This window comes from Pan troglodytes, chromosome 9, assembly GCF_028858775.2.
Source record: "Pan troglodytes isolate AG18354 chromosome 9, NHGRI_mPanTro3-v2.0_pri, whole genome shotgun sequence".
In the NCBI taxonomy this organism is placed as follows: Eukaryota; Metazoa; Chordata; class Mammalia; order Primates; family Hominidae; genus Pan; species Pan troglodytes.
The window spans coordinates 22,235,190-22,255,083 of NC_072407.2; the positions used below are offsets into that span (position 1 = coordinate 22,235,190).

General features: G+C 40.4%; 2 pseudogenes; both read left to right on the forward strand.

Annotated features, from left to right (window-relative positions):
* On the forward strand, window positions 9,065–9,782 carry LOC466457 (glycolipid transfer protein pseudogene; annotated as a pseudogene).
* LOC100613712 (mitochondrial nicotinamide adenine dinucleotide transporter SLC25A51-like) lies at window positions 18,064–19,657 on the forward strand (annotated as a pseudogene).
* The last annotated feature ends 237 nt before the right edge of the window (window positions 19,658–19,894 follow it).

Sequence of the window (19,894 nt, forward strand, 5' to 3'; positions counted from 1 at the left end):
CTACAACAAAAGGACTTAACAGATATTTATAGAACATTCCATCCAACAACCACAGAATATACATTCTATTCAACAGCACGTGGAACTTTCTCCAAGATAGACCATATTATAGGCCATGAAACAAGTCTCAATAAATTTAAGAAAATTGAAATTATACCACGTATCCTTTCAGACCACAGTGGAATAAAATTGGAAATCAACTCCAAAAGGAATCCTCAAAACCATGAAAATATATGGAAATTAAATAGTCTACTCCTGAATGATATTTTGGTCAACAATGAAATCAAGAAGGAAATTTAAAAATTCTTTGAACTGAGTGATAATAGTGACATAACCTATCAAAACCTCTGGGATAAAGCAAAGTGGTGCTAAGAGGAAAGTTCACAGCATTAAATGCCTACATCAAAAAGTCTGAAAGAGCACAAATAGACAACCTAAGGTCACACCTCAAGGAACTAGAGAAACAAGAATAAACCAAAGCCAAACCATGCAGAAGAAAAAAAAAAAAGAAACATTACAGCAGAACTAAATGAAATTGAAACAAACACCAACAACAACAACAACAACAAAAACAAAGATAAATGTAACAAAAAGCTGGTTCTTTGAAAATATAAACAAAATTGATAGACCATTAGTGAGATTAACCAAGAAAAGAAGAGAGAAGATCCAAATAAGCTCAATTAGAAATGAAACGAGATATTACAACCAATACCACAGAAATTCAAAAGATCATTCAAGGCTACTATGAACACCTTTACACACACAAATTAGAAAACCTAGAGGAGATGGACAAATTCCTGAAGATTAAAATAGGAAGAAATAGAAACTCTGAACAGACTAGTAACAGGCAGCAAGATTGAAATGGTGATTTGAAAATTGCCAACAAAAAAAGTCTAGGACCAAACAGATTTACAGCTGAATTCTATCAGACATTCAAAGAAGAATTGGTGCCAATCCTATTGACACTATTCCAAAAGATAGAGAAAGAGGGAATCCTCCCTAAATCATTCTATGAAGCCAGTATCACCCAAATACCAAAACCAGGAAAGAACATAGCAAAAAAAGAAAACTACAGACCAATATTCTTGATGAATACAGATGCAGAAATCCTCAACAAAATACTAGCTAACCAAATCCAACAGCATATTGAAAAGATAATCCAGCATGATCAAATGGGTTTCATACCAGGGATACAGGGATAGATTAACATACACAGGTAAATAAATGTGATAAACCATATAAACAGAATTAAAAACAAAAATCATATGATCATCTCAATAGACACAGAAAAGCATTTGACAAAATCTAGCATCTCTTTATGATAAAAAGCCTCAGCAAACTCGGCATAGAAGGGACATACCTTAACGTAATAAAAACTATCTATGATAAACCACACAGCCAACATTATACTCAATGGGGAAAAGTTGAAAGCATTCCACCTGAGAACTGAAACAAGATAAGGATGCCCATTTACACCACTTCTATTCAACATAGTACTGGAAGTCCTAGCAAGAGCAATTAGACAAGAGAAAGAAATAAAAGGCATTCAAATCAGTAAAGAGGAAGACAAACTGCCGTCGTTCACCAATGATATGATTGTATACCTAGAAAACCCTGAAGACTCAACCAAAAAGCTTCTAGATCTGATAAATGAATTCAGTAAAGTTTCAGGATACAAAGTCAATGAACACAATTCAGTAGCACTGCTATACACCAAAAGTGACCAAGCTGAGAATCAAATCAAGAACTCAACCCCTTTTACAATAGCTGCAAATAAATAAATAAATAAATAAAATACTTAGGAACATATCTAACCAAGGATGTGAAAAACCTCTGCAAAGAGAACTACAAAACACTGCTGAAAGAAATTATAGATGACACAAACAAATGGAAACACATCCCATGCTCATGGATGGGTAGAATCAATATTGTGAAAATGACCACACTTCCAAGAGCAATCTACAAATTCAATGTAATTCCTATCAAGATACCATCATCATTCTTCACAGAACTAGAAAAAACAATCCTAAAATTCATATGGAACCAAAAAAGAACCTGTATAACCAAAGCAAGACTAAGCAAAAAGAACAAATCTGGAGGCGTCACATTACCCAACTTCAAACTATAAGGCTATAGTCACCAAAACCCATGGTACTGGTATAAAAATAGGCGTATAGACCAATGGAACAAAACAGAGAACCCAGAAATAAACCCAAATACTTACAGCCAACTGATCTTCAACAAAGCAAACAAAAACATAAAGTGGGGAAAGGACATACTTTTCAACAAATGATGCTGGGATAATTAGCAAACCATATGTAGAAGAATGAAACTGGATCCTCATCTCTCACCTCATACAAAAATCAACTCAAGATGGATCAAAGACTTAAATCTAAGACCTGAAACCATAAAAATTCTAGAAGATAACATCGGAGAAACCCTTCTAGACATTGGCTTAGGCAAAGACTTCATGACCAAGAACCCAAAAGTAAATGTAAAAAAAACAAAGATAAATCAATGGGACTTAATTAAACTAAAAAGTTCTGCACAGCAAAATAATAATAATAATAATAATCAGCAGAGTAAACAGACAACTCATGGAATGGAAGAAAATCTTCACAAACTGTGCATCCGACAAAGGACTAATATCCAGAATCTACAAGTAAATCTGACAAATCATCAAGAATAAAACAAATTATCCGTTTGAAAAGTGGGCTGAGGACATGAATAGACAATTCTTAAAAGAAGATATACCAATGGCCAATAAACATATGAAAAAATGCTCAACATCACTAATTATCAGGGAAATGTAGATCAGAACCACAAAACAATACCACCTTACTCCTGCAAGAATGGCCATAATTAAAAAATCAAAAAATAATAGATGTTGGCATGGATGTGGTGAAAAGGGAACACTTTTACACTGCTGGTGGGGATGTAAACTAGTAAAACCACTATGGAAAACAGTGTGGAGATTCCTTAAAGAACTAAAAGTAGATCTGCCTTTTGTTCCAGCAATTCCACTACTGGATATCTACCCAGAGGAAAGGAAGTCATTTATGAAAAAGACACTCACACACGCATGTTTATAGCAGCACAATTTGCAATTGTAAAAATATAGAACAGCCCAAATGCCCATGAATTAATAGGTGGATAAAGAAAATGTCATATATATATGCATATGTGTATATATATGCATATGTATATGTATATATATATATACACACACACACACACACACCATGGATTACTACTCAGCCATAAAAAGGAACAAAATAATGGCATTCACAGCAATCTGGATGGAGTTGGAGACCATTACTCTAAGTGAAGTAACTCAGGAATGGAAAACCAAACATTGGATGTTCTTACTTGTAAGTAGGAGCTAAGCTATCAGGACACAAGGGCATAAGAATGATACAATGGACTTTGGGGACTGGAGGAAAAAGAGTGGGAGGTAGGTGAGGGATAAAAGACTACACACTGGGTACAGTATACACTGTTCTGGTGATGGGTACATCAAAATCTCAGAAATCACCACTAAACTACTTATCCATGTAACCAAACACTACCTGTTCTCCAAAAAGTTATCGAAGTAAAAAAATAAAATGTATAATCTCAGCTATTTTCAAATGTGTACTACATTATTATTTACTATATTTACCACACTATGTAATATATCTCAAAGAAAAAAATTATTCCTCCTATTTAATTAAGGTTTTATACTTTTTGACCGTCAATCATTTCTCCATGGGTGTTGAAATTTGTCAAATCCTTTTTCTCTGTTTATTGAGATATTCACATAATTTTTCTCCTTTAATCTGTTAATGTGGTAAATTTCACTGATTGATTTACAAATGTTAAACAAACATTGCACTACTGAGATAAACCCCACTAGCCATTCTGTATTATCCTTTTGATATATTTCAGGATTCTACCTGCTACTACTGTGTTAAGAATTTTTGCATCTATATTCATAAGGAATTTTGGTCTGTAGTTTCCTTATTGGTAATATCTTTTCCAGATTTTGCTATTAAAGATATACATGGTCTCATAAAATAAGTTGGAGAATATTCTTTCCTTCTGAAATTTATGATAAATTATTTGTATAAATTTGGTATGATTTTTCCCTTTAAATATCAACAGAATTTATCCAAGCCTTCTGGATCTAAATTTTTGCATGTGCATGTGTGGAAAGTTTTAATTAAAAATGTAGTATCTTGGCCAGGTGCAGTGGCTCATGCCTGTAATCCCAGAACTTTGGGAGGCCAAGGCGGGCGGATTACCTGAGGTCAGGAGTTCAAGACCAGCCTGGCCAACATGATGAAACCCCATCTCCACTAAAAATACAAAAATTAGCCAGGTTTGGTGGTGTGCGCCTGTAATCCCAGCTACTCAGGAGGCTGAGGCAAGAGAATCATTTGAATCCGGGAGGCGGAGGTTGCAGCACTCCAGCCTGGGTGACAGAGTGAGACTTCATTAAAAAAAAAAATAACTATATATATATATATATATCTTTCAGAGACATACAGCTATTCACATTTTCTATTTCTTCTCATGTCAGTTTTGGTGAGTTATGTCTTTCAAGAAAAGTGTCCCTTTCATCTAAGCTTTGAATTTATTGACATAAGTTTGTTCGTGATAGTTCTTTATTATCCTTTTAACGTCTTTAGAGACTATAGCAATATTCCCACTCTCATTCTTGATAATGATGTTATTTTCTCTTTATTGTTCAGTATTGCTAAAAATTTATGAATATCATTAATCTTTTCATGGTACTATCATAGCTTTGATTTTATCTCTATTGTTTGTTTTCTGTTTCACTGATTTCTGCTCTTTATTGTTTCTTTTTATTTTGGTCTTAATTTGTTCATGTTTTTTATACTTCTGAAGCTTGAAGGTTAGATCTTGATTTTTTAAATTATTAAGTGTTCGATAGAATTCACCAGTGTGGCCATGTGTGCCTGGAGCTTTCTTTGTAGAAGAGTTTTTAATTATAAATTCAATTTCCTTAGTAGATACAGGATTATTTGCAATTACTGTATCTTCTTGATCAATTTTGGGAAGGTGCGTTTTTAAAAGAGTACTTCTATTTCTTCTAAATTGTCAAATTTTGACCAAAAATCATTCAAAGGAGCTTTTTATTTCTGTATTTTTAATACTGGTAGTACGTACCATGATAGTCTCTCTTTGATTCCCAGTGTGAGTTTTGTGTTTTCTCTATTTATATTTTTCTTCATTGGTATTGCTAGGAATTTATCAATTTTATTATCTTTTCAAAAATATAAATTTCATCATTATTGTTATTTTTCTATTGTACCTTTGCTTTTTTTTTTTTTTTTTTGAGACAGAGTCTCGCTCTATCGCCCAGGCTGGAGTGCAGTGGTGTGATCTCAGCTCACTGCAAGCTCTGCCTCCCGGGTTCATGCCATTCTCCTGCCTCAGCCTCCCGAGTAGCTAGGACTACCGGCGCCTGCCACTATGCCCGGCTAATTTTTCTTTTTTTATTTTGTATTTTTAGTAGAGACGGGGTTTCACCATGTTAGCCAGGATGGTCTCGATCTCCTGACCTCGTGATCCTCCCGTCTTGGCCTCCCAAAGTGCTGGGATTACAGGCGTGAGCCACTGCACCTGGCCCCTTTGCTTTTTACTTTTTTTTCCAATCTTTATTATTTCCTTCCTTTTACAGTAGTTCCATCTTATCTTTAAGCGATAAATTCCAAGACCCCCACTGGTTGTATGAAAAGTGTTTCAATTGACAGCAACCAAAACACATTTCTGTTCACCTCTTCAACACAAAAATTTAATGCTTTTTCTATCTTAATTAAGTAATCGTCATGTAATGTGGCCATAGCTTTTGCAGTTTGAGGTGCAACAGCAAAACCAGCATGATTTTTTTTTTGCCTCCTTTGTGATGTAACTAGTTTTTACTGTAGACCTTAGCAGCCTCCACATTCTATTTTTTTTTCTTCCTTATTAAGTTGTAAACTTTCACCTTTACTTAGAGGGAGCACTCTATCACTTCTCTTTGGCATATCTGAATTGCCAGCATCCCTACTTCTAATGCTTTGGAGCCATTAATAAGTAAAATAAAGTTTACTTGAACACAAGCACTGTGATACCACAACAACTGATCTAGCAACTGAGAGGGCTACTAAGTAACAAATGGATGGATAGGGTACACAGCATGGATATGCTAGGCAAAGGGGTGAATCACATCCCAGGAAGGACAGAGCAGGACCACAAGAGATTTCATCACACTATTCAAAGTGGTACATAATTTTAAACATATGAATTATTTATTTCTGGAATTACTGAATGGAGAAAATCTGCTTACCTTTTAAAAACAAACAACTCTTCATTTCATTGATTTTTTCTTTTGTTTTTCTAGTCTTCTTTTCACTTATTTCTGCTCTGATCTTTATTATTTCCTTCCTTCTACTAATTTTGCAAAGTATACATCTGATAAAGGATTAGCATCAAATATTTAAGAGACTCCAACAACTCAATAGCAATAAAACAAATGAACCAGTGAAAAAGTGGGCAAAAGAACTGAATAGATATTTCTGAAAAGAAGACTCAAAAATGACCAATAGATATAAGAAAAAATGTGCAATGTAACTAATCATCAGGGAAACGCAAATCAAAACCACAATGAGATATCATTTCTCCAGTTAGAATGGCTACTATCAAAAATACAAAAGATGACAAGTATTGTAGAGGATGTGGAGAAAAGAGAACCCTCATACACTGTTGGTGGGAATGTATTTTAGTACAGCCATTAGGGAAAACAGTATGGAAGTTCCTCAAAATATTAAAAATAGAACTACCATATATTCAGAAATCCTGCTCCTGGGTTGATATCCAAGGGAAATGAAATCAGTATATTGAAAAGATATCTGCATCCCCATGTTTCTTGCAGCACTATTTACAATGGCCAAGATATGGAATTAACCTAAGTGTCCATCAACAGATAAACTGATGAAGAAAATGCGGTACATATTCACAATGGAATACTATTTAGCCTTAAAAAAGAATGAAATTCTATCATTTCTAGTGACTTGGGCAAGCCAGAGGACATTCTGTTAAGTGAAATATGCAAGGCACAGGAAGAAATATAGTGCATGATCTCACTCATATGTAGAATCTAAACGAGGTGATCTCACAGAAATTGAGAGTAAAATGGTGGTTGCCATAGGCTGGGTAGGTTAGGTGAAAGGGGAGATGAGTGGACGCTGGTCAAGGGATATGTAATTACATTTAGATGGGAGGAACATCCTGGGTTGATATCCAAGGGAAATGAAATCAGTATATTGAAAAAATATACTGATTTTTTTTTTTTTTGAGACAGAGTCTTGATCTGTTACCCAGGCTGGAGTGCAGTGATGCAATCTCAGCTCATTGCAAACTCTGCCTCCTGGGTTCAAGTGATTCTCCTGGTTCAGCCTCCTGAGTAGCTGGGATTACAGGCACCCACCACCACAGCCAGCTAATTTTTGTATTTTTAGTGGAGATGGGGTTCATCACATTGGCTAGGCTGATCTCAAACTCCTGACCTCAGGTGATCGCCCACCTCGGCCTCCCAAAGTTCTGGGATTACAAGCGTGAGCCACCACGCCCAGCCTGGAGGAACAATTTTAAGAGATCTATTATACAGCATGGTGACTGTAGCTGATGATAATATATTGTGTTCTGAAAAATGCAGAGTGAGTAAGTGTTCTCACCACAAAAATAGCATATGAGGTAATATATTTGTTATTTAGCTAAATTTATACCACAACGTCTATGTACTTCAGCATCACATTGTACAGGATAGATCCATACAATTTGAACTGTCCAAAAACTTTTTTAATTTAATTGCTGAGGAATATTTCCTTGTATGGATACAGTAAGCTTTGTGTCATTATTCTTGGTGAAAATACATTTGCTTTGTTTCCATTTTAGCTATTAAATAAAGCTGCTATTAACATTTGTGTTCAAACTTTTAAGTGAACATCCTTATCCACTCTCTTGGATACATTCCAAAGATAAATTGCTGGGTGATATGGTAAGTGTATATTTAACTTTTTAAGAAAATTAAAACAGTTTTGTAGAGTACTATACCATTTTACTTCTCCACTGGCAATGTATAGAAGATCCACTTTCTCCAAATCCTTGCCAATATTTGAAACTATGAGTATTTTTTTACTTTAGCCTTCTAAGAGCTGTATACTGCTGTATCATCATGTTTTCCTCTGAGACCTCTCTCCTGGTCTTGTAGATGGGGTCTTTTTCTCCCTGTGTCTTCACAGGGTCTTCCCTCTGTATGTCTGTGTCCTAATCTCTTCTTCTCATAGGGACATCAGTCATGTTGGATTAAGGCTCACTCTAATGAACTCCTTTTAACTTAACTAGCTCTCTGAAGACCTCCTTCCCCAAAATACTCATATTTTGAGATACTGGGGCTAAGTACTTCAACATATGAATATTAGAGGGACACAATTCAGCCCATAACAAGGTCTTTTTAAAATATTTTTTCAGCATTGAAGAATATTTCTGAATATTTTAAATAGATTCTAATTCAAATGACATTATTTTTTAAATGACAAGTAGCTTAATTTGGCTACAGCATGAGGCACAAGAAGGGCAGTGATAGAAGATAAGGCTTTAATTTTTTAATATTCATACCAAATGGAAATAAATAACAAATTTCATGAAGTAGAGGGAGGAAGAATAAGGATATATTATATGTGCTGAGCTCTTTACAGTTTATAAGGGATGTCCATTAAGCCACTCCTTAATACTGATAAATTAAAAATAGAAATATGTTTATATTCAGAGCTCATAATTTTAAAAAGTAAGAATAAAAAGGGTAGCAAAGGGAAGCCTCTGGAGAACAGATTTAGGGAGTCTTTCACTTTGTATGTACTACGTTGTCATTTGGAATTAAAATACACACATAGATGCATTATCACTGTGATCATGAAAACATACCAAAAAAAGGGCTGTGACGGCCCCGGCTCTGACGGCGGCGGCGGGGGTTGCGGTGTGGACGCCCGCGGTGCCGGCTGGGGCATCACCGCGGGCCTCGACCCCGAAATGGCTCTGCTGGCCGAACACCTGCTGAAGCCGTTGCCCGCGGACAAGCAGATCGAGACTGGGCCCTTCCTCGAGGCGGTGTCCCACCTGCCGCCCTTCTTCGATTGCCTTGGGTCCCCAGTGTTTACTCCCATCAAGGCAGACATAAGCAGCAACATCACAAAAATCAAAGCTGTGTACGACACCAACCCAGCCAAGTTCCGGACCCTGCAGAACATCCTGGAGGTGGAGAAAGAAATGTATGGAGCAGAGCGGCCCAAAGTAGGGGCCACGCTGGCGCTGATGTGGCTGAAAAGAGGCCTCCGCTTCATCCAGGTCTTCCTCCAGAGCATCTGCAACGAGGAGCGGGACGAGAACCACCCCAACCTCATTCGCGTCAACGCCACCAAGGCCTACGAAATGGCCCTCATGAAGTACCACGGCTGGATCGTGCAGATCTTCCAGGCAGCACTGCACGCAGCCTCCTGTAAGTCCGACTTGCTGAAAGCGCTCTCCAAGGGGCAGAATGTGACGGAGGAGGAGTGCCTGGAGAAGATCCGCCTCTTCCTAGTCAACTACATGGCGACCATCGATGTCATCTACGAGAGGTACACCCAGATGAACGCTGAGCTAAACTACAAGGTGTAAGCATGCCCACCGCTGGACACGCCCCCGACTCGTGGCCACACGGAGAAACGGCAAACCAGAATCACTGTGAATCAAGTCGGTGAGCTGCCCCTGGTCTGCGTCGCCCAGAGCAGCCCAGGGTCCTGCCAGAGTCTGCAGGGGACAGCCCTCGTTTTTTAAGTCCTTTTTTTTTTTTTTTTGGTCTAATCTAAAGGACCAGTAAATAATGATCTTACTTCCAAATCTCCTTGGAATTTCACGACAGCACAGACTGACTTTATACCTTGTTTTCAGGGTGGTAAAAATCGATTAACACTTCTAATGAGTCAAGTCCTAGGCTTTTTTGGTTTTGTTTTGTCGCCAACAAGGAACACGGCTCTGGGTGAATGGTGTCATCCACCTCGCTTTAAAAATAAGCACATGATGGCCGGGCGCCGTGGCTCACGCCTGTAATCCCAGCACTCTGGGAGGCCGAGGTGGGCGGACCACCTGAGGTCGGGAGTTTGAGGCCAGCCTGGCCAACATGGTGAAACCCCATCTCTACTAAAAATATAAAAAATTAGCCAGGCGTGGTGGTGCGCGCCGGTAGTTCCAGCTACCCAGGAGGCTGAGGCAGGAGAATCGCTTGAACCCGGGGGGTGGAGGTTGCAGTGAGCTGAGATGGCACCATTGCACTCCAGCCTGGGCAACAAGAGCAAAACTCCGTCTCAAAAAAAAAAAAAGCGGCAGGTGGATCACTTGAGGTCAGGGTTTGAGATCAGCCTGACCAACATGGTGAAACCCTGTCTCCACTAAAAATAAAAAATTAGCCAGGCACGGTAGCGCATGCCTGTAATCCCATCTTCTTGGGAGGCTGAGGCAGGAGAATCACTAAAACCCGGGAGGTGGAGGTTACAGTAGCCGAGATCGCGCCACTGCATCCCAGCCTGGGCAACAAGAGCGAAACTCCGGCTCAAAAAAAAAAGCACGTGACCTTATGAGACTCTCGCTGTATTGCTATTTTGGTTATTTTAAGGACTATAAAGAGCTTGATTTGAAATTATGCAGGGCCCCTATGTGGGATTTTTTTAAAAAGCAAACTGGTGTGTATTCTCATGTGTTTTGCACAGCCCAGCCTCACAGCAATATTATAAACCCTGCTCTTTCTGTCTCGCTAAACAGGGTTTTTTGTTTGTTTTCGTTTTTCTGGTTGTTTTTGTTATTATTGTTTTACAGCTGAAACCAACCAGCAAGTCTTTGATGACCAAGAGGCATTTCTTTCAAAGCTATAGGGCACAAACAATTGACCATAGAAGACTGTTTGCATTCTTCTGCAGAATTATTTCCTTCAGGGACAGATTTTCCAACCTAAGAAACTACCTACTGTGTGTATTCTCTTGATGGGGAGAGATGAACCCTTCAGCTGCTAAGATCCAAGAAAATGCCTCACTGCCTTAACCTTAACTGTTCTTCCTGGCGCTAAAAAGAGCTGTATTTTTTAAAGTGCTGGGGCAAACAAAGCAACCCCAAAAGAGTTGATGTGTGTTTTAAAAGAAAAAACCCAATGAGGAGCAACTGGAGATTTTTATGCAGAAACTAAATAATCCTTAATAAATAAATCTCTATTTTGGAATCACACACACAAAAAAGAAAACATACCAAAAAAAGTAGAATCAGGCCATTGTAAGTATTGAATGGCCCTATGATCCACTTTATTCTTTAGTTATAAAGCTCCACAATGCAAGCTCTCATTGCTTGATGGTACTACCTAGGCTTGCAGTTGGCAATTAAGGGTCCAGAACAGCAATTACTTACAGGGAGGTGAACCAGAAAGGATGGAATGAGAGAGGCTAATGTGTTATGGAAATGGGGTAGAGGCTAAGAAACATCTCAGTGAGAAATCTTGCCTCAAATGCCTCTGGTCTCTAATTTTTCTGTAGTTCTTGTGCAGGAAATCACAAGATGTCCAGCAACTTGATAAGCCTGGCTTAGTCATCAACTTTCACTTCTGCTCCTGAAGGCATCTCCACAATTAGAGAACATAGAAAAATCCTCAGGTAGAAAAGAAATCATATTAAAAAGACACTGTAAACACATAGTGTTTTGTTTTGTTTTGTTTTGTGACGGAGTCTCACTCTATTGCCCAGGCTGGAGTGCAGTGGCGTGATCTCAGCTCACTGCAACCTCCACCTCCCGGGTTCCAGCAATTCTCCTGTCTCAGCCTCCCGAGTAGCTGGGACTATAGGTGCACACCACCATGCCAGCTAATTTTTGTATTCTTAGTAGAGACGGGGTTTCACCATATTGGTCAGGCTGGTCTCGAACTCCTGACCTCAGGTGATCCACCTGCCTCGGGTTCCCAAAGTGCTGGGATTACAGGCATGAGCCACCATGCGCAACCGTAAACACATATTTATAGCAGCGCAATTTGCAATTGCAAAAATATGGAACCAGCCTAAATGCTCATCAACCAATGAGTGGATGAAGAAAAAGAAACAACATAATGGCATTCGCAGCAACCTGGTTGGAGTTGGAGACCATTATCCTAAGTGAAGTAACTCAGGAATGAAAAACCAAACATTGTATATTCTCACTTTTAAGTGGGAGCTAAGCTATGAGGGCGCAAAGGCATGAGAATGATATAATGGACTTGGGGGACTTGAGGGGATGGGCAGGAGGGAAGTGAGGGATAAAAGACTACATATTGGATACAGTATACACTGCTTGGGTGATGGGTGCACCAAAATCTCAGAAATCACCGCTAAAGAACTTATTCATGTAACCAAACACCACCTGTTCCCTCAAAACTATTTAAATAACAATAATTTCATTAAAGAAAAAGGAAAAACAAGAAAAATCCTCAGGCATCACTCAGTCCAAGGAAGGCTGTCCCCATTCAGCACCAGACAACTCTCTACCTCTGGACAAAAGAATGGAGGAAAGGTAAGGATATATACCAAAAACTGTCTGATTTCCAGTTGTAACTTTTGCTCTAGTTTTATATCCCTGTGCTTATACCTTGGACTGCTACATGCAGTGGGTGATGGTGCCTCCCTCAGGAAAAGGCAGGAGACATGAGCCCTCCTTCTGGAGGCTGAGTACTGGCAGCCTAAACTATGGCAGTTCCAAACGGAGTCAAGCGGACCTTTCTCTCTTCAGATCCATCTCCCTGTATCACTCCCTTTATTCCAACCATTCAAATCTGCTTTCATGGAAGGAAGCTGCCTCTTACATTCATTTAAAGACTAGGATAACATACAGGCATTACTTCCCAGAGCTGAACTGCTGTACACCCAGGTTTTATTGCATTACTTGCTTTTCAAAGTTATTCTCCTTTGTATATTTGGAAAGGTCCAGGAAGAAACAAATAGTCCTAACTGAAATAATTGAGGAGTGTTTCATGAGGGAACTATTTACTAAGATGGGCAGAATTAAAGGAAAGAGACAATGCCTGGGGCAGCACCCTAAGCAGCAATAGTGGAGCACTGCTTCCTCTCCTAGGTTTAAAGGGACAGGGAAGAAGGATTTATCATTGAAATCATAGCTTTACCTGTAGCTAGCTGTAGGGGCGGGAGAGGACGACCAGGCAGGTGGAGGAGCCCTGCATCACCAACACACAGCCACATAGGTAGAGAGCCAGGAAGTGAAAATCCGAAATGACTCTACTCCTGCTGGGATCTCCCAGTGGCTCAATTCAACCAGAAAGCAGAAGGAAAAGAATACCACTGATGAGGTAAGCATCCCTCTTCAGATGTCAAACAGAATGGAAAAGGGTGGGGAAAAAATATCCAGGGCCAATGAGATGATCCCTCAAACCTCCCTTTATTCCTGGGGTTTTCTCTATCTAAATGTTATTAAACCATTTTTTTCATCACATCTCCATCAGTTACTTTTTTTCCTGTTTGCACTTTCTTTCTCTAGTGTCACTTTTATGAAATAATCTTCCATATTCATCAAAAATTCCCTGAAAATGGAATGTAATTGAAAAAGAAAAAACTTTTTGCTTATTGGTCAGAGTATAAGTGTGGCTGCTTTAGAAAAGTCCCATAGTAACAATGACTTCTGTAACAAAGTTTACTAGACCTGGGTTGAGCTGGAGGTTCCAGGCATCAGACACCAGGAGCCCTTCCATGTTGCTGCTCCCTAATCCCTAGAGAGGTGCCCTCATCCTTGTGATTCTGCAGGCTTCCAGCGACATCAACATTCCAGCCTGGGATGAAGAAGAAGAGGAGAGAGGGAGACCACACTTCTTCCATTAATCCAAGAGTCAGTTACACCATATCTGCTCACCTACCATTGTCTAGTGCCTAATCACAAGATGTCATGCACATCAAGGCAGGGGTTGGGGTAAATAGGATCCTTGTCATGATTTATAACTCTCAGAAATACTATGTGACAGGCCAGGCACAGTGGCTCACACCTGTAATCCCAGCACTTTGGGAGGTCAAGGCGGGTGGATCACCTGAGGTCAGGAGTTCCAGACCAGCCTGGCCAACATGGTGAAACCCCCGTCTCTACTAAAAATACAAAAATTAGCCAGGCATGGTGGCAGGTGCCTGTAATCCCAGCTACTCAGGAGGCTGAGGCAGGAGAATCACTTGAACCTGGGAGGTGGAGGTTGCAGTGACACGAGGTCACACCACTGCACCCCAGCCTGGGCGGCCGAGTGAGACTGAGGAGAGGAACGGTTAGCAGGAGACACTAGCAGTCTCTACAGACCATAATAGTCTCTCAGATTCTGTGTTCACATGACAATTTTTTGGGTTTCCCCCAAGAAATAATGATTGATAGGGCAGAAGACAGTGGAAAAGCCTCAGAGAGGGCTCCAGGAGACAGAGGCTGGTATTGGCCATGCTATTCACGATGTGAACAGGAAAATCCAATGTACTCTTTAAGCCTCTTCCTGTATTAACTAAGAATATTACAAAAAGAGGCCCTAAAAGAGCACATGCTAAATGTTGAGGACACAGTAGTGAACATATACAGGTACGACTTAGTTATGAAGGTTCAGCTTTGATAAGGAAGACAAATGTATCACACCCTAATAATACATTTACAAACTGTTCAGTACCTTGCGTGGGAGCAACAGAAGTCTTGGTTTTCCTTCCTTTTCTTTTCCTGGCCAACCAAGCTGTGGGAGTTTGTCTCTCTAAGAGAGCTCATAGTGGATGCATCCACGCCTGATGCTTCTCTCCACCCTCGGAAGAAAATGCATCCTCTTTCCACTTAGAGGCCTCCTGATTTATTGAATCCTCTGGATGACTGAGTGATGGCTACATTTGTAAGGTAGAAAAGGGCTCCAGGATTCTCCTATCTGTTCCTAATTGGCTTTCACTCATCTCTCTTTTGCTTCCTATTTGATTTGCTTCTCATTCTCTCTCTAACTGAAGCATGAGAATGGCATGAACCCAGAAGGAGGAGCTTGCAGTGAGACGAGATTGCGCCGCTGCACTCCAGCCTGGGGGACACAGCAAGACTCCGTCTCAAAAAATAAAATAAAATAAAATAAAAAATAAAAAATAAAAAAATGACCAAACCATATACCACCACCTACAAGGAACTCACTTTACCTGTAAAGACACAGACTAAAAATAAAGGGGTGGGAAAAAATATTTCACATAAATGGAAACCAAAGCAAGCAGGAGTAGCTGTACTATTAGATAAAACAGACTTTAAGTCAAAAATAGTAAAATGAGACAAAGAAGGTTATTATATAATGATAAAAGGATCAACTCAGCAAGAAGATAAAATAATTCTAAATATGTATGCACCCAACACTGGAGTATATGGATATATAAAGCAAATATTATTACCTCCAATGGGAAAGATAGACTACAATACAAGAAAAGTTGGGGACTTCAACACCCCACTCTCTAATTATTAGATAGATCATCTAGACAGAAAATAAACTAAGAAACAGTGGATTTAAACTGCACTTTAGACCAAATTTATAGAACTTTTCATATGACAGCTACAGACTACACATTCTTCTCATCAGTACAAGGAACATTCCTTGGGATAGACCATATGACAGGCCACAAAACAAGTCTCAACAAATTTTTTTAAAGTCTAAATTATATCAAGTATCTTCTCAGACCACAATGGAATAAAACTAGAAATCAATAATTCTTATTATTTGAAAATTAGACAAACATGGAAATCAACAACATGATCCTCGACAACCTTTGAGTCAATGAAGTAATTAAGAAGGAAATTTTTAATAATCTTGAAGCAAATGAAAATCAAGACACAACATACCAAAACCTATGGGATACAGGAAAAGTAATGCTAAGAGGAAAGTCCATAGCAATAAACGTCTACATCAAAAAAATTGAGAGATTTCCAACAAACAATCTAATGATACACCTCAAGTAACTAAAAAAGTGAGAACAAACAAAGCCCAAAATTAGTAGAAAGAAGAAAGATAAGAGCAGAAGTAAACAAAATAGAAACAAAAAATATATACAAAGGTTCAATGAAACAAAAAGTGGTTTTTTGGAAAGATAAACTCAGTCTGGGCAAGGTGGCTCACACTCGTAATCCCAGCACTTCAGGAGGCTGAGGTGGGTGGATCACGACCTCAGGAGTTCAAGACCAGCCTGGGCAACATAGTGAAACCCTGTCTCTACAAAAAAAAAAAATGCACAAATTAGCCGGGCACAGTGGTGCATGCCTGTAGTCCCAGCTACTTTGGAGGCTGAGGTGGGAGGATCTCTTGAGCCCGGGAGGTGGAGGTTGTAGTGAGCCAAGATCGCACCACTGACTCCAGCCTGGGTGACAGAAATAAAACTTTGTCTCAAAAAGAAAAAAAAAAAGATAAAATCAATAAACTACTAGCTATACCAACCAAACAAAGAGAGGTCCCAAATAAAATCAGAAATGAAAAAGAGATATTACAACTGATAACATCTAAATAAAAAGATCATCAGACTATTATGAACAACTGCACACTGACAAACTGGAAAGCCTAGAGGAAATGGATCATTTTCTAAACACATACAACCTACCAAGGTTGAATCAGGAAGAAATAAAAAACCTCAACAGGCCAATAATGAGTAACAAGATTAAATGAGTGATAAAAAGTCTCTCAACAAAGAAAAGCCCCAAGGCTGAATGGTTTCACTGCCACATTCTACCAAACTTACAATGAAGAACTAACACCAATTCTTCTCAAATTATTTCAAAAAATGAAAAAGGGGAGGCAGGGCAAAATGGCAGAATAGAAGGCTCCACCCATCATTCCCCCAACAAGGACACCAATTTAACAACCATCTACACACACACATACACACACACACAAAAAAAACCTTCTTAAGAACCGTAAATCAGGTGAGCCCTCATAGTGCCTGGTATTAACTTGGTATCACTGAAAGGCTCTGAAGAGGTAGAAAAAACAGTCTTGAATTGCTGACACCCTCTCTCCCCCACAGCCCAGCAGCAGCTGCATGGTTTGTGGAGTATCGGGTGCTGGGGGAGGGAGAACACAGCAATTATGAGCCATTGAACTCAGTACCGTCCTGTTAGAGCAGAAAGGAAAACCAGACCAAACTCAGATGATGCTCACCCACAGAGAGAGTTTAAACCAGGACCAGCCACAGAGGAATCACAGGCCCAATGGGTGGAACTTGAGTTCCTGCAAATCTTGCCACCTACACTGCTCTGTTTCTTTAAGTAAATATGAAAGGCAGTCAAGGCCATAAGGACTGTGTGATGGTTAACACTGAGTGTCAACTTGATTGGATTGAAGGATGCAAAGTATTGATCCTGGGTGTGTCTGTGAGGGTGTTGCCAAAGGAGATTAACATTTGAGTCAGTGGACTGGGAAAGGCACACCCACCCTCAATGTGGGTGGGCACAATCTAATGGGCTGCCAGCATGGCCAGAATAAAAGCAGGCAGAGGAACATGGAAGGACTAGACTGACTTAGTCTTCTGGCCTACATCTTTCTCCCGTGCTGGATGCTTCCTGCCCTCGAACATCAGGCTCCATGTTCTTCAGCTTTGAGACTCTTGGACCTTCCACCACAGACTGAAGGCTACACTGTTGGCTTCCCTGCTTTTGAGGATTTGGGACTCAGAATGGCTTCTTTGCTCCTCATTTTGCGACGGGCCTGTTGTGAGACCTCACTTTGTGATAGTGTGAGTCAATCATCTTAAGAAACTCCCCTTTATGTATACATCTATCTTATTAGTACTGTCCTTCTAGAAAACCCTAACTAGGATGGGTGAGTGCGGGGCGGGCGTGGGGAAGGACCGGGCTCCCCTCGCATGTGGTTGGAGAGAGGTGAAACGCGCCTAAGGGCCAGTCGGGGCAGCGGGCCGCCCTGGAGTCTCACCCCAGTCCTCCGTGCGAGGCGGCTGCCCCAGCCTGGCCGCTGCGGGCCCCGCCCAGGCGGCGCGCGCGGAATCAGTTGAGTCTCTTCGGTTCCCGGCTCTTTCTCCTGCGGTGGGTGTTTGTCCGGCTGCTGGGCGACCTTTCCCGCGAAGGAGGTTGTGCCTTCATTCGGTCGCGCCCCGGGCTGGGGAGGCACCTCCCTGGTGCGCAGGAACCGCAGGGGCGGGTAGGAGCCTGGCTCTGCCTGAGCTCCGGAGAGAGCAGGGCTGGCACCGCGCAAGGGCCCCTGCCTCCCGGGAGACTGGGATTTCTGGCCTCCTCACCTCGGGACCGCTGACTGTGGAGTGTCAAAGACGGAACAGGGCTTAGTGATCTTGTCCAACCCCCTCCCCGCTTTTCATAGACTGGGGAAATGGACGCCTGGAGAACGGAAATCCAGTTATCAACATTGACTCCAGAAAAGAGAACCTAACAGAACAATAACAATGGAAGAAATTGGGAATATTATCAAAAAGCTATCATTCTGTTAAACTCCAGGCTTGGATGGTGTTACAGGTTTAAAAAAAAAAAAAGAAAAAGTCCTTCATGAAAAAAGAAGAACTTAAGCAACATGATGGATTCAGAAGCTCATGGAAAGAGACCACCAATACTAACATCGTCGAAACAAGATATGTCACCTCATATTACAGATTTAGTGAAATGAAGCATTACTTGTGTGGCTGCTGTGCAGCCTTCAACAACGTCGCAATCACATTTCCCATTCAGAAGGTCCTCTTTCCACAACAGCTGTATGGCATCAAAACGGGGGATGCAATACTTGAGTTGAGAAGGGATGGATTTCGAAACTTGTATCGTGGAATCTTTCCCCGATTGATGCAGAAGACAACTACACTTGCACTTACGTTTGGTCTGTATGAGGATTTATCCTGCCTTCTCCACAAGCATGTCAGTGCTCCAGAGTTTGCAACCTGTGGCGTGGCAGCAGTGCTTGCAGGGACAACGGAAGCAATTTTCACTTCAGACATTGCTTCAAGACCACAAGCACCATGACAAATTTGCCAACATTTATCAGGCTTTCAAGGCACTGAAATGTCATGGAATTGGAGAGTATTATCGAGGGTTGGTGCCCATTCTTTTCCAGAATGGACTCAGCAATGTCTTTTTTTTTTTTCGGCCTTCGAGGTCACATTAAGGAGCATCTGCCTACCGCGACGACTCACAATGCTCATTTGGTCAATGATTTTATCGGTGGAGGTCTATTGGGTGCCATGTTGGGATTCCTGTTTTTTCCAATTAATGTTGTAAAAACTCGCATACAGTCTCAGATTGGTGGGGAATTTCAGTCTTTCCCCAAGGTTTTCCAAAAAATCTGGCTGGAACGGGACAGAAAACTGATAAATCTTTTCAGAGGTTCTCATCTGAATTACCATCTGTCCCTTATCTCTTGGAGCATAATCAATGCAAAGGTTATATGAAAAAAAACATCAGTTAAGTGCCACTTATCAACTGAATAGACCTTCTAAGAAGAATGCAGTTTGGCCTCTTCCTTAATTGGCCAAATACAAGTTGGTGTCATAACTCCAGGCCACAGTGAGTTATGGGCAAAGCTGTTTTCCTTAAGCATCAACAAAATAGAATAAAATGTTCCAATAGGAAAATATAAGGGTTTTTTTGTGTTTTGTTTTGTTTTTTATCATTACCTAAGATACTTAGGCTAATTGCCTGGTAAATAGCTGTCCATCTGATGGCCTTTGACAGGGAACCTAATCCCCAAGATAAGATTCTTTTTCTCAAACCAGTCTTGAAATCTTCTGCATTGAAATATAAACGGCTGTGACTGGCCAGAGAGAAGGTCCTCAGGGGCCAGGGGCTCCTCAGGCTTCCTTTGTTACTCCATTGC